General features: G+C 48.3%; 1 pseudogene; it reads left to right on the top strand.

Annotated features, from left to right (window-relative positions):
- The first annotated feature begins 3850 nt into the window (after positions 1-3850).
- LOC144153268 (protein lethal(2)essential for life-like) lies at positions 3851-11838 on the top strand (annotated as a pseudogene).
- Positions 11839-11961: the final 123 nt, after the last annotated feature.

The raw sequence follows: 11961 nt of genomic DNA on the forward strand, positions 1-11961 counted from the left end.
TGGCGTCCAGAGACGGGAACCTATGCAAGGTGTGCCGCTCTCGCCACGCGACGGCGTTGCTATCTTGAACGAACTCAAGGCACTCTCTTCCAAGATTCGGCCGTGACCAGTGACGTGTGGAGACGTTAGAATGGCCGGGCTGAGGGCGAGCACAGGCAGCAGCAGTTCGCGACAGCCCGAGTCAGCGCGTGCTAGGCGACAATGACGATGCGTTTGTTCAGTTTGCTGATTTTATTGCACTATGTTTCTACGTGTTGTTCACAAAATGCGATAATTGCCTTCCATTGAAAACAAAACAGCGGTAAAATTAGTCTTGAGGTTGGGCTGCAAACGAAACCGAAACCTATCATTCTGTTGCGACTTTTGGCTTCGGTCGGCTGCGATTGTCGCGCTCACGCGAGCACGAAGCCTGCCTGGCGCCGAAAAAGTGTTTTGGCGCCGAAGGGGCAATGGTCTCGACGAAGCATGGGGATGAAGAGCCTGACACGACTTCGTAACTCTCCCACGAAAGATAAAGACATAAAACGTTAATTGCGAGCATTTATTATGTTCTTGTAGGAACGGTCCCCACTTGACGGGAATCCATGAGCTGCCTTAGCAGCGGCTGCTCTCCCGGTGAGCCGGAGCTGGTCCAAGAGGCAGAGGCTGGACAGCAGTGCGATTTTATTGATTTGATCGTAGGGTTTAACGCGCCGACTCAACGCAGACGATGAGGCGCGCCGTAGTGGAGGGCTACGAATTAATTTTGAACACCTGGGGATCTTTAACGTGCGCCGAAATCTTGTGCACACGGGCGTTTTTGCTTTTCGCCTCCATCAGAAAAGCGGCCGCCGCGGCCGGGAATCGAACCCGCTACCTCGTGCTCAGCAGCGCAACGCCTTAGCCACTGAGCCACCGCGGCGGGGGGACAGCAGTGTGTCCCACTGCTCTTAAGGAGGAGGAAGGAGGAATAAACGTGTATCTGAAGCTGTCAGCCCTGGGTGTTTGGGGCGCGGGGAAAGGGTGGTAGGAGCTTGTTTTTTCTGCACTCTATGGCAATATGTCTGATTGTTCCTGGTTTTGTTGGCAGTACATGCATGATGTTGGATATTGGCAGGGGGATATCTAGTGTAGCCTAGTCTGATGCGGGAAGGTGTCTGTAGAAGTCTTTCTTGAGACTTCTGTAGAAGTCTTTATAAGACTTCGTGAGGTTTGGGTGATGTAACGGGAAAGTACGTCGATTTCGTTGGTAATTTTGCATTATTTATTTCTAGGTTTCAAGTAGTGTAGGTTTCTGCGCGACCTCTGAGGCCTGCTGGGCAAGTTCTCGGGGCTTTTGGTGGGCAAATTCGTTGTCCTCCATGAAGGCATGTGCAGGCGTCCAAGCAATCCTTACTTTCCTGTTGGGTAATTTGGTTGAGAGCATGGGGTGCGTGGCTGGTGCCACCTAGCCCGGCCTGAAGCTCCTGCACGCTTCCTATGAGGCAGTAATGACCACCGTGGCTCTCGTCTGCGTGAGGGCCAGCGACACAGCTAGCTCCTTCGCTTCTTTGGTCGATGCGGTTATTAACACTGTATTTGCTCTTCCACCATGGATTGCAGCTGCATCCACGTAGACCATTTTCGGGAGGGTACCGTATCTCCTGTTTAAGGCTTTGGCTCAAGCTTCTCACCGACCGGAGTGGCGGACCAGGTGCATGTTATTTGGCAATGGGTGCGGTGTGATATGGTGCCGCCAACGGCCACGGATGCTCCTTGGTCGGTTTGACATCTGGGGACCTCCATTTGATTCGGTTCAAGAGTTTTTGTCCGGTTTTTGTCTTTGCAAACTATGCTCTCTGGCTGAAGAGGTGGCCCTGTATGAGCGCTCCACCGTGTTGTGCAGACCCATGCGAAGGAGCCTGTCGGTTGACTCGCTCATGGGGATCCTTAGGGCTTGGTTCATGACTTGATTGATTGATTGATTGATTGATTGATTGATTGATTGATTGATTGATTGATTGATTGATTGATTGATTGATTGATTGATTGATTGATTGATTGTGAGGTTCAGCGCGCCGACGCTACACAGGCGGTGAGGCGCGCTGCACGAGATGGCTCCGGTTTAATTTTGACCACCTGGGGATTTTTAACGTGCGCCTAATTCCAGTTAGAATTAACCGTTCGGTATACTGACTCGTTCAAATTATCGGGAGTTTTCCTCCATTGAAATATCAAGTCTGTGCCGGTACCAGGGCGTCAGTTCGAATTAACGGGAAATTCGAACTAACCGAGTTGGCATTAACGAGCTTTTACTGTATTTTGATTTTTCGCGTTTTATTTTTCTTTGAAAGTGCATTCGCTGAAGTGGGATTGAGGCTAAGCCGTTCTCATTATGCCTACGCACGCGGTCGTCATTGGGATGAGGAGGAGGCAAAACTTATTGAGCAAAAAAGAAGAAGGTGGGTGATGCCCTCAGTTCAGGAAGCCGCGCGCTTCCGCAGCCCGGTTGGCCCGGTTGATCAGGCGTTGATGGTCCTCCGGGTTCAGGCTGGTCAGTGCGCGTTCCTACCGCTCAGGGGATGGGGAAGGGAGGGGATCGGGAACAAAAAAATTAAAATTTCACTGATGAATATTCGAGAGGTGAAGTGCTTAGAGGCCAGCGTCAAGTCAGACCGAGCAGCATAATCATGGAACAAGTCAGCACAAGTTATACCGCTGTCACAGGGCTAAGCTTATGTCATTATTCGGTTTGGCCGTGCGGGTCTACACGGCGAAACGAATGTCATTTGATAGTGATAGCGGCCATGATTAGCAAGCTCACAAAATTGCGAAATGACAGTTGAAGTGTGTCTAGAATTTTTCATACATAATAGCTTTTTTATAGAAAACAAACAATTCCTTTTCTAAATAAAAATAAGGAAATCACCGTTTAGGGGATATATGTAGACACCACAAGCCGAGACAAGTCCACAACAAAAGTCCGTATCAGCGCAGCGCGTGTTTTAGGAACAAGATTTTCTGTTTTGTAAGTACTAGTTTATCTTTATTGGAAAAGCAATATGAAGGGGAGAACATAAGTAAGTTTACTGACAGTTTCTAGAAGCAGTATTCTTGGGTTTATTACTGAACTTTCTTGTACAGTGACACGCCCCTGCTGCCGAGGCTACTCATTTGGCTGCTGAATGAGCTCCCGAACCTCATTGTGCGCAAATGCCATGTGCCTCGAATGTTATTCGGCGTTCACGTGTAGCACCGAACCAATGACATTTAGAGCAAATGGCGTTTGCTCTAACTGTCATTACATCTGCCGTGTGACGGGGGTATTAGTTTTCCTGTTTTTGTATTGTTACTTCCCCGTTCAGTAAGAGAGTCTGTTTGTAGCTCGGTCCGCGGCATCACGCAGCTTAACGGGCTGTTCCAACGTAACCTAACCTAAACCCAACACTACCCTAATCTAACTGGAGTATTTACAGCGAAAGCTCTACTATGTTACATCTTTCAAGGTCATTCATCGTGCCGCATTGACATTCAGCCGCAAGCTGCGTATTTCTTGTCGCTTCACTTTTTGGGAGTTTTTCCACTGTGGCAGCACGTGACTAGGCGAGAGTGATACAGCTGCTTCCTTCGGCTGGATGCACCTTATCACTGAGCGCCGGCTGGGTGATCTGTGCGCACGGTTCAGAGCAAGTGAACCACGTCACTAGGCGAGACTTTAACGACCTATTATATCGAAACACTGCGCTTGACTTAGTTCACCAGATCGAAGGGCAGAGAAACACACGATCCACGCACACGAAAGCGCTGTTTGTCCGCCACTTGGTTCCTCAGTATTGCCATTGATGCTGCGCCGGCTGGCCGTTTGTGTGGGTCCTACAGCGCACGGGGAAGGATGAATCTAATCATCGAGAAGATACAGTTAGACGGCAGGGTAGGTGATTGATTGATTGATTGATTGATTGATTGATTGATTGATTGATTGATTGATTGATTGATTGATTGATTGATTGATTGATTGATTGATTGATTGATCGATCGGTCGATCGATCGATCGATCCATCCATCCATCGTGAGGTTCAACGCGCCGATGAGGCGCGCCGTATGGGAAACCTCCGGACTAATTTTGACCACCTGGGGATTTTTAACGTGCGCCGAAATCTCTAGCACACGGGCGTTTTTTGCTTTTCTCCTCCATCATAAAAGCGGTCGCTGTGGTCGGGAATTGAACCCGGGGCCTAGGGCTCAACCGCACAACGCCATAGCCACTGAGTTACCGCGGCGGGTGGGCTGGAAAATCTCAAGCAACGACTATCTTTCACGAAAGACTGTGTGTATAGTAGTCTTTGCTTTCGCTCGTGATTGCATTGTTCGGAAGTGTTAAACATGGGCCATTTTTCAACTTCATTTCCTCGAAACAGCGTCTGCGTCGGGACTACCTGCAAAAAGACTTTCCTGCGTTCCGTACGCTGTCCGCTGTATCCCGAAAGCGGGATTTGCATGCACAGTTCAGGGTTACGCGCTGCATGGTTGGGGATGAGAGCAAAATTTTGAATACCTTAATTAAGGTTCGTGGCGCTGCTTCTAAAATGGTAGGCTATGCTATGACTTGTCTCACTCCGCGGCACCAACGGTGCGCCAATTCCTTCTCCGGACTATGTGAGAAAGGTGGAGAAAAAGAACAAAACGGTGCACGCAAGTGATGACGGTGATCATCTCTTATTAATAGAATCAAGGCATCGCAACTATAGGACACAGAGAGAGAGAGAGAGAGAGAGAGAGAGAGAAAGAGAGAGAGAGAGAGAGAGAGAGAGAGAGAGAGAGAGAGAGAGAGAGAGAGAGAGAGAGAGAGAGAGAGAGAGAGAGAGAGAGAGAGAGAGAGAGAGTAAACACGTTTACTACGGAAAGCAATCTGGAGGAGTGGTGGGTATTGTGAGGGAGGTTCCTATGGTCCAGTCAGTTCGAGCTTTCTGGAGGTATGACAGAACTCTCTGTGGGCATAATGCAGCAAATGAAAGATTAGACGCAACGGCAAGGGCAAAGGAGAAATCTGAGGAAGAATGCGACATTTGTACGAGTATGGCATACCGACATTTAGACCAACTTTACAAAAGATTTCCCACATCTTCGCAAGAGAGGTGTGCAACATCAGGAGCATCAAGTTCTTATTTTGCCGGTCGTCTAACCACGGGCCAATCGGGCCGCGTATTTACAAACGCTAGGCTGCACAGAGCACACACTTGACATGTCTGTTCGTGCGATGCAGAACGGCAATTAAACGTCGTCATTGGCTGCGCCCCAAACCTAAAGCGACCTAAAACATACCAAATTACTATTATTAACAAAAAAACAACAACAGATAGATGTGAGTTTGGCAAAACAATAATTTAGAAACAAAGTTAAGCAATGAAAAAAAAAATTAAGACATACACCTGCTGGGGCTACCACCGAAGCCGTCAGCGGCAGTACTCAGTACTCCACTTCAAGGCCACAGAGCCCGGACGGTGGGCTCCTTTCAGCAGGCGATCAATACTGTTGCCTTTTTTGCAGCCAGTGTCAACTTTCCAGCCGGTTCATGAGCCATGCCAAGGATAAGTTGAAGATGCCTGCCAAGTACATGGAGCAAGGCACCGATAGATAGTGGCGCCAGATTTCCCCCTAGCACATACTAGTATGAAACTCTACCCCACCTGTCGATGTTTACTGGCACGATGTCGTCGCTTCTGCTAAACTAATAACGAGTGAAAGGAACAGATTACAACTTCTCGCTGTATTGAATTCACTCCAGGACCTTGTCAGGCCAAAGTGAAACGAATATAGTTTTTTACTGAAATAAACTAGAGGGAAATCTGTCGCTGCAATGGCGTGCCGCTGTGGGCGGCGCCACAGCAGTTAGAAGCGCTCCTCTCCTCCGTGGCTTGGCTTGCCACATGGCTTCTTTCCGCTCCTGAAGCCAAAATCAACAAAAAACGGTTACATTTTTTAAATTTGTTATGTATGAAGCTTTAAAAAATTCCCGGCCAATTAACCTCTTGAATCTCTAGCTTTCTAGAGCGGCACTTTCCGACAAATTGGAAACCCGGCGTTGTTTTTCCTCTCCATAAGTCCGGAAATGCGTCGGTGCCTGGGAACTACCGACCAATATCTCTCCTTTGTTCTTTCTCAAAAGTTTTCGAAAAAGTAGTACACCGTTATCTCTTGTCCAAAATCCGGCCCCTCATTCATAGTAATCAGCACGGTTTTATACCTACCCGGTCCGTCGAATCAAACCTTGCCTGCTTTCTGAGTGACGCCAGCAAGTACATACTTTCACGTCAACAAATGGATGCCATCTACTTCGACTGCAGCAAGGCCTTCGACCGCGTAAACCATGATTTGCTCCTTCGCAAACTGTCTTCTTATGGCTTGGCTCCTGCTTTCTGCGAGTGGTTTGCAACCTACCTCAAACAGAGAACAAACTTTGTTCAGTACGCTGGTGCTAAGTCTCGCAGCTTCACTGTACCGTCCGGGGTTCCCCAGGGCTCTATTCTCGGTCCTTTATTGTTTAACTTATTTGTGAATGATGTGCAGTTAATTATAAAGCATTCATCTCTATTGCAGTTTGCAGACAACATGAAACTCTATCGCGCAGTGGGATCACAGGCGGACTGCGCCCAGCTTCAACGCGACGTACAAGCAATCTCCCTCTGGTGCAAAACTAACTACTTAGATTTGAATCCATTGAAGACCGTTACAATTACATACACTCGAAAAACCGCTCCTTTAACCTTCCCATACCACCTCGACTCTCTGACGATAAGAAGAGTAAGCGAAACACGTGATTTGGGCGTTCTGATGGATTCGAAACTACGATTCACACCGCATGTAAACTACCTCGCACGCTCATCTCTTCGGACTTTGGGCGCTATCTCTCGTGCAACAAGGGACTTCTCAGGAGGTTCGTGTTTCCTTGCTCTGTACAAAGCCCTTGTACTCCCAAAGCTGGAGTTTGCATCGGCAGTCTGGAACTGCATGAGTGCGTCGTCGTCTTTGCGCTTGGAAAGGGTTCAGAAAAGGTTCACGCGCATCTTCTCTCGCCGCTACACCCTACACGAGAAATACGCTTACAAGGATGTCATCAAGAGGCTGAAGCTCGAAGAACTGCAATCTAGACGCACAAACCGCGATTTAGTGTTTTTGTTCAAGTGTATCCACTCCAGATTCGACAGCTCGAAATTAGTGAGCTCTGTTCGGCTAAGGGCACCAATTCGAGCTCCCCGCCCCCACCTTTGCTTTGATGTGACCACCTCAGAGATGCTGTCTCCAGTGTGCCGTGTGCAACGTGTGTACAATGATGACTTTCGTGCATCTTTGGACGTCTTTTCCGGCAATGTTAACTCTTTTAAACGCGCCCTGAAAAATGCATGCATTTGAAGCCGCTGTTGCCCATTCAGTATGGTACAGAGGTTATCTCGTGTTCGTGTTTTCCGTTCCCTTCCCATTTTCTACACTTGCACCGTTTGCCGTACACATACTCCCGTGCACCTATGTATGTGTGTCCGCAGGTGTGTGTGCATGCATGCACGTGCGCATTTGCCTGCACTTGTTCACCTTCACATGCACCCGCGTGGGCATGCGTGTATGTATGTTTTGTTTGCACTCACGAGCGTATGTGCCGTGCATACATATAAATTTTGCTTTATATGTACTTATTACCAGTATCCACATTCCCCAGTAAGTTACGACGGTGGATTGTACTGAACTTGCGTGTATGCCAATGTACTTTGTAGTATACCTTGTCACAAGCCCTGTCTCAGCGCGTGCTAATGTACCTGACTGTAATCTCAATTCCTTAAATGTATAAATTGAGTGTGTGTGTGTGGGTGTGTGTGTGTGTGTGTGTGTGTGCGCGCGTGTGTGTGTGTGTGGGTGTGTGTGTGTGTGTGTGTGTGTGTGTGTGTGTGTGTGTGTGTGTGTGTGCGTGCGCGCATGCGTGCGTGCTTACGTGTGTGTGAGTGCGTGTGCGTGCCTGCGAGCACGCGCGTGTGCGGTGGTACTATGTACTTTGTGATCCCTGCCCTTCATAACCAGTCTCCATGTTTTACCGTTTGTTTATCTGTGTGTCGCCCTGTCCTTTTTGTGTGCACCACCCAAGAAGGCCTAGTGCTGTTGGTAGGCACCACCCAATAAACAATAACAATAAAACAACTTTAAATTTGTTGTTTTTTCACAGCCACAGACAACTTTTGAGGAGGAGGAGGAGGAGGAGGAGGAATAAACGTCCCTATAAAGCAGTTCGCCTTGGGGAATAGTCCTTATTCCAGGACCCCTTGAGACCGTCCGGCTTCTTGAGCCCTCTTCACCAGCCAAAGCTGGTCATCAGGGTCCGAGCTGGTCAGTGCTCTCTCCCAGTGCTCAGGGGAGGGGAAGGGCAGGGGGTGTAGGTTGGGGTTCTTCTCGCAGCCCCACACAATGTGGTAAAGCGTTTGAGCTTGTAGGACAGCCATACGCTAAGTAACAGTGGAACGCTTCTCCGTGCTAGCAGGGGTACATGAGTACACGCTAGTTAAAGTGTGACTTGCACAGACACTAGCGCACATTCTTCTAATATATATTAGTGTGAAACCCTATGCTATGCTAACAGGCAATCGGCGGCGCGCCATCCGAGCCATATCCAGAATCATCAGCCGCCAAAAGCCTGAAGCCAGCCGCCATTCCGTGGCCGTAACCGCTACCGTAGCTACTTATTTATTGTTCTTTTTGCTTTATGATGAAAACTCACCATGCTGCGGAACTTTTTTTTACCAGCATCAGTGACCTAGCCACAAATTTCCGGCATTTCCCATAACTCGAAACTCCGCTTATCTCTAAATGTTCACCGGATTTTACAAATTCGAGTTAACCAGGGCTTAGCGATGATGATGGTAATCATGGGTTCTAATTAAGGGCCACTTCGTATTTCGCGGCTTGAACCCTGCTCGGGCTAGCTGTGGTTGTGACTGCCACCACACATCCTGCAGTTCGCAGCGTGGGCTGTTCATGTCTCCGCCAATATCATCATTACAGGCCAACATAATCATCATCGAAGAAGTGGGGGCAACGATGTACATCTCGGGCCCTGTCTTTCGGATGTCGGTTTAGTTGCGTATACTGTGTAGACAATCATTCCTTATAAAGTCACACACCGACCCTCCTTTGTGTCATCCTTCATCTACGCCCCTTTTCCCCTTCTCCCGCACACAGTAGCCGGACAGTGCTGGTACCATCAGGCCGACCTTCCTACATTTCATATTAAAACAATATTATTTCTTTTCCTCTATAGTCGACTCTAGGCTATCTTTGTACTTCACTATACAAAAAAACCGCACGTATCCGCACTGAATAGCCGAGCAGAGCTTCAAAACAACCAAACGTGGAATACAACAGCTCCAGTTTTTATTGCCAGGAGTGACGTCATGCCGTCTGCTATGACGTCAACGCTAGTCACGAACCCGGCTATATATTACTATCTATCGCAGGCACGAACGTACCCAGAGGGGGGGGGGGGGGGGGCCCCGGGGGGACCCTCCCCCCCCCCCAAAAAAAAATTGGGCCATACCAGCCCCCCCCCCCCCCCGTTCTCCACGTCACCTCTCTTGTCCCCTCGCACACATTATAAAGAGCCGCCATATAAATCCTGTGCTTGAGGAGTTTTTTTTTTTTTTTTTCGAAATGAGCCAAATCCACCCAAGGAGAATTTGAGGGGGGGAAAACGGACGTTTGGAACCGGACCTAAATGCAATTCTGTCAAAACTATTAACTTACATGTTTCAAATGTCAGCTAGGGGAAATCTATAGCGACAGGTAATTAAGAATTATGCGGAGAATTTGAGCAATATTAGGATATGTTCGGATTTGGCTCGTACTCGGTTGAAACAGAAAAGGTGGTGCGGTATTCTTATGAAAACTGTATTGCAATTGACTTTCAAGAATGGTACGATAGAGTTTTAAGCAAAAAAGGCAATAAACATGCGACAGAGTTTCAAGAACAGTAAAACTATACATGAAGAGCCGGTGAGTCCTCTTCGCAGCATTAGCAGCTCTTTTCAAATGGTTCCGAAGGTTCCATTTTTGGGCACGCCTGAAGACACCCATGAAGCTCATCATTGCTTTGACACAAATTTCGAAAACACTTCACAAGAATCCTGCTCATATCATCTTCCATGGCTTTCCATGACTTGTAATCGGCAGCTAATTTGTAAGGTACGCAAATGGAAAATATGGGAGTGATAACAACAATAATAACCAAATTTACTCCGTAAGGACGAGGGAGACAAGATAAAATAATAGTATCACATCTCTCAGCTTTATTTCGGTAACTTCCGTTCACGTTATCGTAGACGCGTGGCGGCAGATCATTTGCCGATGATCTCCTCATTGCTCTATGAACTCATAATTAGCCAGCTCTCAAAAGCAAAAAAAAAAAAAAAAGCAAAAACTTACAAAACAGCCCGAACAGTCACACCAAAAGCGAAATTCTATTGGGCAAATGAATTTCGCTCATTTTGATCCCTCCCACAGTAGGGTCTGACTCATTTTCCATACAAAATAAGACCTGCGTACATGTTTGCAGGGAATTGTCTCAACTATTTTCTTGCCACATTTTTTTCTGCGGGAAACTTTCCGAGATTTTCTTGGCAGTGCAGTTCTGACTTAGGGTTGGTTTGTGGATTTGGTGTTCAACGTGGAAAAAAAAAACAGGCGAGGTTTGTTTGCTCCGGTTACACGGAGGCCACTACCGCTGTACACTGGCTTCGTGCTCTGCTGCCGCCCTGCCACTTGCAATTCGCTGCATCCCCCTTTAGGGGTTCGTCGGCAATCGGTGCTTCGGTTCTCTCGGACAGCAGTAACTTATCTCTTGTTTCGCCAGGGTGTCGGTTTCAAGGGCTCGGGTCATATATGCTTTGGTGGGGAAGAAAATTTTTTGTCTTTAAACATTCAACAAATCCCTCCATCCTAGCGCGCCGTGGTGTCGGTGGATACTGTCACCCATGCCTGGTATTTGTGGCTCAACTGTTTCCTTGCCTCAGCCGAACTCGCAGCGCGTTTTTCACTAGTTTTCGTGGAAATGCTGCTTCTGCGTTTGTCGGTAAGAATTCTGCTTGCCACAGAGAAACCCGCTGTAGGGTTTCTCTGTGGCAGTTACTGTGTTACTGTGTAGTACGCACAGTATATAGTTACTGTGCAGTACGCGTATTTATTCCTGTAAATATTTGAATTACTGCTGTTCTTTCCTAAATTTTCCAAACTTCGCGTAGGGATCTTTAACGTGCGCCGAAATTTCGAATATACGAGTGTTTTCGCTTTTCGCCTCCATCACAAAAGCGGATACACTTAATTTCATTTGTCTATGCAGCTTTACGTGGCTTTATTGTAAGCGCTAGGCGTTCATCGTGTTTGTACTAATAACGGCCGGTATTCTCGCCTTATCTCCTAATTTGCATAGAAAAGTTACCTTGGGTTGCCCCCCCCCCCCTTCTTCCCCGAAAGAAATATCCTGGGTACGTGCCTGACCGCAGGTGATGCTCGACGTGAGCCACTTCAGCCCCGAGGCGATCACGGGTGAAGGAGGTCGACAGGTGCATCAGCGTGAGCGCGCGGCACGAGGAGCGCATGGACGAGCACGGCCTCGTGTCCCGCGAGTTCACGCGCCGCTACGTGCTACCCGAGGACACGCTGCCGGAGTCTGTTTCGTCCACGCTGTCGCCCGACGGCGTGCTCACCATCACGGCGCCCAAGAAGCCCTCGCCGTCGGCGCCCAACGAGCGCATCGTGCCCATCGCCGTCCAGGGTGGACCGACGCCGCTGCCCGTGCAGCACGAACCGTGAAAGACTGCAGCCTCCTTTCAACAATAAAATACCGTTTTGTACCGCATCCTACGGCGCTTGCGTCGCACGTCTACTCTGCCAGAACCGTAGGAAAGTTGTAGAACGTAAAACGTTTATTTGAGCCGGCGAAGTTGGTGTGGTTCCCTAGTCCATAAAACC

This window comes from Haemaphysalis longicornis, unplaced genomic scaffold, assembly GCF_048455015.1.
Source record: "Haemaphysalis longicornis isolate Haplotype H1 unplaced genomic scaffold, Haemaphysalis longicornis Haplotype H1 scaffold_9, whole genome shotgun sequence".
NCBI classification, from domain to species: Eukaryota; Metazoa; Arthropoda; class Arachnida; order Ixodida; family Ixodidae; genus Haemaphysalis; species Haemaphysalis longicornis.